Below are 12,325 nucleotides of genomic sequence, written 5' to 3'. Positions count from 1 at the left end.
CATAATATTCTAAACCTTTGGCTAGGGGTGACAAGAGGGTAATCGGACAATACGAATCTCCTTTACTAGCTTTCAATATGTCAGTGCAATTGACAGATAGAGTCAGGATTGCTGCTACAGAGCCTTAAAAGTCTGGGAACATAAGCTGCTTCGCCTGGCTGCCTTGCTATCCTGCTTCATTTCTGACAATACAAAAATAAAAGAATAAAAAGAAAAGACAACCTACTTTGAAATTGGCTCGACCTTCTTTATTATTTTATTTTATGATGTGACAACAAGTATGACTGACTGACTTATTACAATATTTACAAGGGCCAATTTACTGGGACAAGTAAATTGGTTAAGGGACATTGACATGCGAATGGACATCTTCATGTCGTTTCATTTTCATTGTTTAAAGGCGAATCCTGGCGTTCTGCATGTTTTTTTCCATGTCCTTCAGTTCTTCAGTGTTCTTCTTCTGGGACATTTCCAGCATATTTAAGTTCCATTAACTGTTTGTTTTTTAGTATATACATTGCATATTTCGCATATTTCAATCTGAAATAAAATCTTATTAGCCATTGTAGACATAATGTTCTTCTTCTTTATTTGCAAATCCGTTATCCAGATATAAGCGATCATACAATATTATTATAAATGTGTTATGCTATTTTATTTTATATTATACAGGCATAAACAGCTCTCTATTTTTTGCCGCCGAAATCATGCTTCTTTCATCATGGCAGCCTGTCCAATCTTGTATGTTTTTCAGCCAGTTCAATTCTCTCCTGCCTCTTCCTCTTTTTCCTTCTACATTGCCCTTTATGATGGTTTGCAGGAATTTATACTTTTCATTTCTCATCAGATGTCCCAAATATGCAATTTTCCGAGCTTTGGCATGTCGCAGCAATTGTCTATCTAAACCCATTCTGCCCCAGCAAAATGTTCGATGCCAAAGATGCTATTCAAGAATGGATGCAAGTGAAATGGAATGTCATTTTTTCAGCATCTTCACTCATTCTTTTTACAAGAGCGTGACCCCCAAAAGATGCAATTCATTTTCAGATCCTAAGCATGTCATCTTTACTAACTCGATGGAATGGCATCTTCAACAATTCTTTGGCATGGCATCTACACCAATCCTTTGGCATGCCATCTTAACCAATTCACAAGAATAGCATTTTCACTAATCTATGGCATGTAATTTTCACCAACCCTTTGGCATGGAAAATGCTGTATTGAAAAATGATTTTCATTTTTTTATTTTATTAATTCAAAGGAATTAATGAAATAACAATAATTTATTTATCATCATAAAGTTTACATCTATAATTGCAGTTTGTTCTCGTTGTTGTAACAGTAGTTAATATGTTTGTATTATCATTTTTCTGCTTAATCTGACTCTGGGTCTATCAGTCGTAAGAATGTGGCTATTTCGTTATTTATATGGTTTGTAACCACAAAGCTGCAAACTTAAGTTTCTTAGCAGGATTGGTAGGGCAATTGAAAAGGAGCAGTGTGCTGTATGCTGGGCAGATGTTTTCCACGGTGTCATCAGTACTTGCCCTATAGGAATTTTGACGTCTGCACCATCCCGAGCGTATTGACCCAAAACTACTCTGGTTTGTCCTGACAGCTGGCGCTTCTCAGCTGCGATAGATGGTGGATGTTCTCCAAGGACCGCATTCACACGATAACTGTTTACTGCATCTGCGACTGCATTCTTGTGAATGCTACTTAAACCTGGTTGAAAGGCTTGTTGATCTAGAGGTTCTCTCATGTAACGTTACACTTCTCTTTCTAGATTATGAGCACGGCTTGCTCTGAGTGAGTCCTCTGCTAATATGGATATGGAGCGCAGTTGTTGTGCTGCTTACGGATCCTATGCTATTGGTCGGCAACTGGAAAGTTATTTCTGATGCTGGAAGAACTATAGCCACAAGGGTCCTTGCTACGGGCGACAAAAGCGAAATCGGGTTGTAAGATTCACCTTTGCTGGCATCCTTTTCGGGCTTCAGTAGCTGGCCTATTTTCCAGACTTCGGGAACGATGTGTTTGGCAAGCGACAGGTTGTAAATTTAAGTGAGAAACTTGACTTCCGGCCGTCACAGCTGTTGCAGTCTAAACACCGCCGCTGCACGCAACAGAGTTTACTTCCTCCGCAACAGGTTTTGATTCATCTTACAAAAGGATTTTACTTCCCATCAGAGTAGTGCAGATTTCGACATTGACTCCAACTGCAGATTACTATTTCGTGAATTTTATTTTACAACGTTTTCTAAATTTTTGTTGTTTTGTAGGGATCTACAAATCGACTTGTTGAGCAGGGTTCTCTAGAGCAGGCAAGGAAACTTTTATAATTGGTATGTTCCTTTACTTTTAAAAATGGTAATTGTTGCAAAAATGGTAAAAGTGGTGAACTGCTCTCATATAAATTGTATGCTTTTAAAAGTAAGGAAACACTTTGCGGGTAAAAACTGGTAACCTCAGGCATGTAAAGGAACACGACTAATACCAACGACTGCAGTCCGACTTTACTTTTAGCTCAATGATTGGGACTTCCTAGCATAATAAATCTTACATTGCTTTAAACGTACATATTTAGATAAATAAAAGAATATATACTACATGTGTAAAAATAAAAACACAAAATTCATCTCTATTGGATCGATGGAATGGGTTCAAATGCTAAGGAAAAGATCGGATCTACCACGACTTCCTTTGAATTGGTTCAAATGCTGATGAAACGATCGGATCTTTCACGACTTCCTTCGAATGGTTTCAAATGCTGATGAAAAGATCGGATCTTTCACGACTTCATTTGAACCAATGCAAAAGATCCAGTGAAATCATGGCATCTCATGGAACCACTTCCATAAAATTTTGCTGGGGCGTAAAACGTCCTGGTTTGTTACATGATCAGTCCATGGTATCTTTAAAATCCTTCGGTAGACCCATATCTCGAAGGATTCAAGTTTTTTCTCATCTGCAATTTTGATGGTCCATGTCTCAACTGCGTAAAGTAGTACGGACCAGATATAGCATTTCACGAATCTGACTTTTGTTGAGAGGCTTATATCGTGATTTTTAAAGACTGTTTTGTATTTGAAAAATGCATCTCTGGCCATCTCTATACGACGTTTGATTTCCTTGGAAGAGTCCCATTTTTCATTTAACAATACTCCAAGGTATGTGAAATTAGTGACTCGCTCAATATTTTTATTATTAATTTTTAGTGTGGTGTGATAATGGTCATTTTTCTTACTCACAACCATGTATTTTGTTTTTTTAATGTTTATCTTTAGGCCATTTGCTTCGCTCACCCTTGTAAGTTTATCTACGAGCCTTTGTAAACCAGGTAGACTGCTAGCTACTATTACGGTATCATCTGCATATCGTATATTATTTATTGTTCGTCCATGTATTTGTATCACTATTCTTTCATTTTCCACGGCTTCATTAAATATTTTTTGGGAATAGATGTTGAAAAGCATAGGAGACAATATGCACCCCTGTCTTACTCTTTTTGATATAATAATTTCGTCCGTAGTTTCGCCATTTATCTCAATCTCTGCAGTTTGACTCCAGTATAAGTTTTTAATGCATCTTATTTCCTTTTCCCCAACTCCAATATCTTTCAATATATCTATTAGCTTGTCGTGTTGAACTGTGCAAAAGCCTTTTCATAATCTATGAAGCAAAGGAAAACATCTTTCTGGACATCTCTGCACTTCTGCACCAGTATCTGCATGGAGAGTAAAGCCTCTCTCGTCCCCATGCCCTCTTTGAATCCAAATTGTGGTTCTCCCATAGCCTTTTCACATATGGGGTATATTCTTGTGTGTATTATTCTTAGAAAAATTTTTAGGATGTGGCACATGAGGCTAATCAGTCTGTACTCACTGCAATTCCTTGCATGCATCTTCTTCGGTATTGCTATAAAGGTCGATAATAACCAGTCATGTGGGTAATGGCCTGTATCATATACATTATTAAAGAGTTTTACTAATATTTGTATATTTATTTATTTATTTATTCAATTCAATTTATATTGCGTCCATCTATTACCTTCAACACTTCGGAAGGTATTTGGTCAGGTCCTGTTGATTTTTTGTCCTTCAGCGTTATAATTGCTTGCTCCACTTCAGATTCCGTTATCGGATTTCCAGCAATATTGACATTAACATTTTCGTTGTTGGATCGGCTTTCATCTGCAAACAATTCTTCAATATATTTTTTCCAATGGCTCTTTATTTGTTCTGTTTCAAAAATTGGCTTGTTGTTGTTATCAATAAGCGTTGTGGGGATATTTTTCCTATAAATTCCGGCCGCTTCTTTAAATTTTTTGTGAAGATTAAAATCATCGTGCACATTCTGTAGGTGTTCAATTTCTTGGCACTTTCTATTTAACAGTGTGTTTTTGGCAGCAGGAGTTGCTATTCGAATTTCTTTGTTGATTTCCCAATACTTCTCGTAATCAATGTTTTTAAATTTACTGTGTTCTGCTCGAAGCTCTAAAATTTAATTAGTCATCCATTCCTCATTATTTTTTCTATTGGAGTTTCCAAGGGAGTTTTCAGTAATTTTACATATTGTGCCCTTCACATTATACCAGAGGTTTTCCAAATCGTTCATGTCGATCCTTCCTAGTTCCTTGTTCATGCCATCCTTCACTTCGTTTTTAATCACTGGATCATTGAGTTTCTCACAGTTAATTCTGACCCTAGTCTTCTTAATGTTACAACTTACCAATTAAAAATTAATTCAAATTTCAAATAATAATAATAAGCAACCAACAAAGAAATCAAGTCTGTATATATTAAAAACAATGATCAATGTTTTCCGATGACGTTTCGGATGCTGAATATTCATCGTTGGAGGGTTCGGTTTGGTTGGGTTTTTGGTTTGGTTTTTTTCTTTCTGCAAAGAAGACGGATTTCAATAAGTACAAGTAAGTAAAGTAAGTTAACATTTCTTACAAGAATGTATTAAGGGATGACTCCTTTTCCGCCTTAGCCTTAGCAACTTTTTTCTGAAGAGTGCTGAGTGGGACTTCATAGGCTGCGGCCGCTTTCGTCGGATAAATTTGCCTTAGCATGCATGCCATTACTGCATCTGCCATTGCTTTATCCGGGTATTGTTTTCTTAGCACTGGTCTCGTAGCTGTTTTTTTTTTTGTTTGGTTTTTTTTTCACTTTTTGGTTTGGTTTTTGGCTTTTTCTTTCTGCAAAGAAGACGGATTTCAATAAGTACAAGTAAGTAAAGTAAGTTACCATTTCTTACAAGAATGTATTAATGGATGACTCCTTTCCCGCCTTAGCCTTAGCAACTTTTTTCTGAAGAGTGCTGAGTGGGACTTCATAGGTTGCGGCCGCTTGTGTCGGATACATTTTTCTTAGCATGCATGCCATAACTGCATCTGCCATTGCGTTATCCGGGTATTGTTTTCTTAGCACTGGCCCTGTTGCTGTTTTTTTGTTTATTTTTTTTCACGCTTCTTTACGGTTCCTCTCTTTGCTTCTTCTCTTTTTTCTGGTTAATCTTCTCCCTCCATCCATCTGCGGTTCATCTTCTACTAAGTCTATCTCTCCATCCACCTGCGTTTCCCGCTTTGGCTCGATTGAGTGGGATGTTGAGGTCTCGGACGGCTTGACTGATTGGGATGTTGAGGTCTCGGACGGCTTGTCTGAGTGGGATCTTGATGTCTCGGACGGCTGGACTGAGTGGGATGTTGAGGTCTCGGACGGCTGGACTGGTGTTAAGGGTTGCCAATTGGTATATTGTGTTTCCACAGTCGATGATTCCTCTACTTCGGTATTAAACGCATTGCAATGTGGGCAATATTCTGGTTAGAAATATAATTCAAATATAATTCAATGGACCCAATAGACCTCCATTTTCTACAAAACCAACTTCTCCTTTTACGCCATCAATCTCCAAAAACAGTTTTCTGTCCAATAGTTTCAACTCCTTTTTCCTAAGACAGCATAATGTAAGAGATTTTCTGCAGTATACGGCGAATAAACGAATACTTTTGATAGATGCAAAAATACTGCGGCAAATCCACCAAAGTTTGAATCCAGACCATCATAAATTAGATTTACAATATTTATAACGGCGTCTTGTTTTCCACCATAGCTTCGTTCCAGTACTAAAAAGTTTTTACACATTTAACATATTTTGAAAAATTTTCCCCGAAAGGCTTTCCCGTAAACCAAAAAAGTTGCAAAATGTTCGATTCTCTTTGAACAAAAATTTCGCTGAATGGCTCTCTCTTAAGAAACTTTTTACACGACAAATTTGAGTGAGCAAAACGGTGCAACATGTTTGCACTAAGCGTTGCTGCCGTTCTTCGGCATCGCACACATTATATTGAATGTCTGCCCCGGCATATAAATTATGCCCCGGCAGTATAAATTATGCCTAAGATGTAGTTAAGGGCGTGTGACGAATATCTCCTGCGGGGTTCCGTTGTGCCGATAAACACCGACCAATTCGCAAATATCCCTGTAATATGGAAAAACAAATTTTACGTTTGTCTTTTTACGTGATAATTCGTAATAATTGTATCTGTAAATATAAAGCAATATTGCATGATTTTTACTCCGTCTTCTACTACGCACAACGCATCAAAATTCAGCGTGCACATTCGTTGTCTGGCACTTATTTCGCCGAAAAATCTTCTGAATTTTGCAGTGGTACAGTCTGCAAAACCCATCTGACAGTTTGGGTACCAGCTTTCTACAAGTTCAAACGGCGGAAAATTTGCACTTAAACATCCTACATCGACCACTTCGTACGCATTCCTACCAGCTAAGGATATTTTTATTAATAACTTTCTTCTTCTGAATAAATCTGGTTTTGCAATAATTGAGCTAAGACATTTTGTTCGACATTACGCGTGCGTATTAAAACTAAAATAAAAAAATAACATGTAGTTCAATTGTGAATTATTGCATAAAATGACTCTTGACATTGACATTTAAATGACAAATGTAACACTATCAGTTTTGAATGACAGTGAACAAACTTATTAAATAAATAAATTAATAATAATCAATAAATAATTAAACTAGCAAATATTATTTCTTCTTCTTCCACTTTCTTGGTTACAGAAATGTTTTTGTTAAAGGTGCCATTACAAAAAGAATAATAAGCCCTACACGCAGGACGAATTAAAGAAAGGGTTATATCTATGCAATACGAACCAATATACTATAACAAGCGTTTCGGATGTATTAAAATTCCCCGTCAATTCACTTTTGTACAATTGAAATAGGATGGAGGAGGAGGATTCCACGCGAGGCCCCATTTAGTGAAAAAAGCGAAACAAGGTAGATATAGGAGAATAACAGAAAAAGATATACAGTTTAGTGACAATGACATTAGAGTGATAACAATTAACAATAACCAATCCACCAAAGTTAGAATCCAGACCATCATAAATTAGATTTACAATATTTATAACGGCGTCTTGTTTTCCACTATGTTTCATAAAACCACCTTGCAAAGGTTACATCCGCCCAATATCTTCAAGAAACGTTGTTCGTGTGGCGACGTCATCAGTTTAAAACTAATATCACAGCAGGTTACTTTATTGCAATTCCACAACTGGAACTGATGTTTCGGTTCTCCTTTAATGGTTATCGTTCTGTCATTTTTATACCCTATACCACAATGTGGAAAAGGGTATTATAAGTTTGTTTTGGTACAAATTCATGTAACACCGCGAAATATTCGTCGGAGATCCCCAATGTGGTATACCAATCTTTATATCTCGACGAGATAAAGCGATTTTGAGATGTGTGTCTGTCCGTCCGTCCGTCTGTCCATTATAAATTGTAAACACGCTCCAGGCCGCAATTATGGACCGATCGTCACGAAATTTTGTATGGAGGTCGGGTTCAGATCAGAATAGATCCCTATTCTTATTGGTGATGATCGTGAAATATTTAGCGGGTGAAATGGACCAAAAACATAATATTTATCCAATTTTCTAGCGGCTCTGTAGGTCTCAATAATAGTCCGATCAACGCGTAATTTTAAATGAGGTAAAAGTATATCACAAGGGAGAAGCTTGCAATTTGAGATGGCGATCGGATAATATTTAGAGGGTTAAATGGACCAAAACTTTTGTGTGAAAATTGTGAAAATTTTTAATATACAGCTTTTATCTTCATTCCTGGAAGTGACATTCCGGACAAGTGAGATATACTTGAAAGTGGAACGCTTGACCTTTCAATTGATGCCAATTATGTTGGTGTGCATGATCAGATAACAGAGTTACAGCCTAATATATTCCGTTATTTGTTTGTAGTGTAATAATAAACTCGCTAGAAGTCGCAATTATACGTCAATAGTCACGAAATTTAGCACCGGGTAAGAGTATAGGTCGAAAAAGATGCCTACAATTTTGAATGATGGTCTGATATTCTTTAGCGGGTGAAATGGACCATTACTTTTGTATGAAAAATATAAAAATTTTATTTTTGGTCGATATTTTAATTCCTTGAGGACATACATATATATTTCGCAAAGTAGCCTACATATGGGAAAAAAATACTGACCTTTCCTCTGATGTAAATTACAATAAAGTGTTTGCTAGATAACGGGCCTACTGCCTAATATATAATGGGTTCTGTGTAGAGAACCACATTTTTATCTACAAAAGTTTATGAACCACGAAATATTCGTCCTAGACCCCTTATTTGGTATGCCAAAATTCATATCTCGACGAGATAAAGCGATTTAGCGATGTGTGTCCGTCCATTACAAATTGTAAACCAGCTTAAGGCCGCAATTATGGACCGATTGTAACGAATTTTTGAAGAAGGTTGGGTTCGGGCCAGAATAGAAATGATTAGTTTTTGGTGATGATCGTGAAATGTTCAGGGAATGAAATGGACCAAAAAACAAAATTTTAACCAATTTTGTAGCGGCTCTGTAGGTCAAAATAATAACCGGCAAAATTTTAAACAAAGTTTGAGTTTATGATGAAGAAGAAGCGTGCAAACCAACGTGAAGATCACATAATACTTAGCGGGTTAAATGGACTGAAACTTTTGTGTGAAATTGGTAAAAATTTCAATAACGTAGCGGTTAAGCAACGGAAGTAGTAGTACTACATAAGTGGGTTTCATTACATTTTAGTTTGTGTGAACTAAATTTTCCTTTCCTCCCACAAAAATGTCTTTGTCATGCTAGATAACATTTTGGTTTTGGTCATAAGTATTATACATTACATCGGTGCCACCGTGGTGCAATGGTATGCACGCCCGCCTTGCACGCAGAAGGTCGGCGGTTCGATTCCCCGGCCAGGCAACATCAAACATTTTTCAACGGTGGCAAAATACCCCTCAGTAATGTTGGCGACAATTCCTGAGTATTTCAGCCTTGAAAAACTTCTCCAGAAGTGGTGTCTTCAGACACGCCGTTCGGACTCGGCGATAAACAGTAGGTCCCATGCCATTGAGCTAAATATGAATCGGGGTGCACTCATTGATATGAGAGAAGTCTCCCTTGTCTCGTATGGGATGTTGTGGAACAATGTTTGTTGTTTTATTACACATTACATCTCTGATATTTGATAATTAAATTTTCACAATCATTGAAAAGAAGTTCCGTGGAGAGCGATTGTCCAGGGATAGTGGTATAGGGTATCCCATGGTCGGCCCGTCCGACTATAGACTTTTCTTACTTGTTTTAATTTCATTTTATTGTTGTTAATTTTATTAGGGTTCTTGGTTGCTTCTGAAAATTCTTTAAAATTCATAATTATTTTCCACTAAAACACTAATTCCACTGTATTGCATTTATACAGATTTTAGAGGATCACCCTAATATACCAATCTATTCTGCTAAAAATGTAGATGAGAGACAAAATTTTAACCTTTAATCTACTTTGTATTTAAATAACTGAACCTGGTTTTCATTGAGCTCTCTTCTCTATTCGTAAGCAAGTGTTATATGTATGTATGTAAATAAATTGGTTTAAGGTCGATTCAGACTTAAACCATGAAGCCATGGACTTGTATCGTTGATGATTATGACAACAAAAACTATACATAGTATGGAATAGATGAGAGATAGATGCCAAATGACTTTGTAGCTGAAGAGTGAGAAAGAGAATGAGTTATTATTTTTTCGTTATTCTTGTGTTTTTTCGTGTCTTTTTTCAGATTTACCGATTTTCCTCTTTTTAATTAATTACAGTACACACTTACCCACATTATTTATACATTGTATGTTTCATACAACAGCACAACAGCGGAGGGTATGCAAACATTTCGGGTTTTTACAATTTCTTGCCAAACAAAAAGTTGAGAGAGTGTGTGCTTTTGTTTATCATCAGACAGACACTTAGGTGAATGCACCAGCCGCAATCTTCAAGACTACTTCATTGAGAGCTATATTGTCAATACCCATACTAAATCGGGCAGATAGAGAGAGAGCATCTCACTATTGTTATTTATCTACCAATCGGCTCAAAAGATCTCTCTTTTCATTATTCTCATCTTAATTTTTTTCATTGTTATTGCTGAGAGTCATTCATTGCACAGCAAAGGGGGTATGTTAAACGTGTTGTTTTTTTTTTTTCTTTAATTTATTTTTATAGCTTTGTATATTTACAAAAGCTTGGACTTTGGACTCGTTTTATATAGATGCCGTGTGTCAGCGCCAACTATTCAAGCAGACATTCAGCGTCAATGAGTTGTTGTATTATTTCTTTTTTTTTAAGTTTTTCTATGGATTTGTTGTGGTTTTATTTTCGAAAGAAGAAGATGGTCTTTAGTTTGCGCTTGGTCTGCCTCTGTAATCTCTGATATATCTAACAATGTATTATTGAAACAAGAAAAATGAATTTGAAAAGGTTTGAGTGGTGTTGGGGGAGCTACTGAAAATTAATTTTTCAAACGTGGCTTTTGCCTTAATGAAATTAGTTTTAATTTCAGATAACCACCTACTTCACTATTTTGGTGCGTTTTGAAAGCGAATAGATACTTCTAGAAATTTAGATGAATTTAGTATTTAGCCAGGCAAAAAACAATCAATCCGCAGGATGAAATATACATATGGAAACAACAACTCGAATGTACAAGCAGTATCGAGCAAGACACCAACAGTGTCTAGCCTCTTTAGAGTAGATTCAACGAGATTTCGGCCAATTTAATATTGAAAATTTGTCAACGAATTTATTTTAGATCTTAAAAATATAAAAGAAAATTTTGAATCGAAATTTAGATGAATTTAGTATTTAGCCAGGCAAAAAACAATCAATCCGCAGGATGAAATATACATATGGAAACAACAACTCGAATGTACAAGCAGTATCGAGCAAGACACCAACAGTGTCTAGCCTCTTTAGAGTAGATTCAACGAGATTTCGGCCAATTTAATATTGAAAATTTGTCAACGAATTTATTTTAGATCTTAAAAATATAAAAGAAAATTTTGAATCGACATGTATTTTCGAATAGATATTACTTAGGTACTAGTCTTTGAAAACAGTGCTTCATATATTGGTTAGTATTATGCATGGAAATTTTTAAGTAATTTAACGCCATTAATATATTAAATTGGCAACATTTGAAATATTAAACCTAATAAAAAAATTGAATATATAAATGCTCGCAGTTAAGCCTGATCTTATCTTGACCAGACATCTTTTTATAATACTAGCAAATGCCCGCTACTTCGTATGCGGCAATGGAATAAAATATATATGAACAATATTTAATATGGAAGTGGTGAACACTGGCGATTCTGTTGTACTAAAACATATTTTTAATACCAACATTTAATCGATTTAATTCCTTTTAGTACTGCACACTGTAGTTAGAATTTCCAAAAAAAAAAAAAAAAATCTGCCGTATTGCACCCCTACACAGCTACCATATTTTTTATTTCGAATTACCAAAAGTACGACCACATATCACAGACATACACCAACAGAGATTCATATTGCAAATTTCAGACTTGACTTCTGGTTTTACCCCTTCACTAACACAGCATTCCCTCCCAGTACGAATTTCCAAACACTAAACTTTATTTCACCCCTTTACAACAATTTAAGGTTCTAGCTTGAGCGGTTTCGCCAAGAACCCGAAAATTCTACGAATGCCGAATTATACGAACCTAATTTTCGGCATTCAAAACGGCCACAAAAATCCACGTTTTCGTGTATTCCCATATAACGGTACCCCTCGACTTAGGGTATTTTAAAAATAGAACAAATCTATATTGTCCAATTTTCTTTAAATTTGGACCTTGAATACTCAGAGGATATAAAAGTTTAATTTAAAAAATTCATACTTCAATCCATTTTCCAACCAAAATTCGGAAT

General features: G+C 36.0%; 1 protein-coding gene and 1 long non-coding RNA gene across 14 annotated transcripts in view; one reads left to right on the top strand and one right to left on the bottom strand.

Moving 5' to 3' along the window:
• The window catches only part of whd (carnitine O-palmitoyltransferase whd), a 70,167-nt gene that overhangs the window by 7,685 nt on the left and 50,157 nt on the right, over positions 1-12,325 (top strand). The window lies entirely within an intron of this gene.
• LOC141406807 (uncharacterized) lies at positions 1,229-10,880 on the bottom strand. 2 transcript variants are annotated; one of them, XR_012413510.1, is made up of 5 exons: positions 10,206-10,880; positions 5,266-6,489; positions 4,962-5,206; positions 4,732-4,902; positions 4,047-4,670 (listed from the first exon to the last, which is right to left on the bottom strand). It is a non-coding gene; the product is annotated as an uncharacterized lncRNA (long non-coding RNA). The 2 variants fall into 2 exon arrangements; XR_012413509.1 differs by having other exon boundaries at positions 1,229-4,902.

This window comes from Musca autumnalis, unplaced genomic scaffold, assembly GCF_047663935.1.
Source record: "Musca autumnalis isolate F117 unplaced genomic scaffold, ASM4766393v1 scaffold_5, whole genome shotgun sequence".
Taxonomy (NCBI): Eukaryota; Metazoa; Arthropoda; class Insecta; order Diptera; family Muscidae; genus Musca; species Musca autumnalis.
The sequence above is the reverse complement of the archived record's forward strand: the minus strand, read 5'-3'. Positions and strand labels throughout refer to the sequence as shown.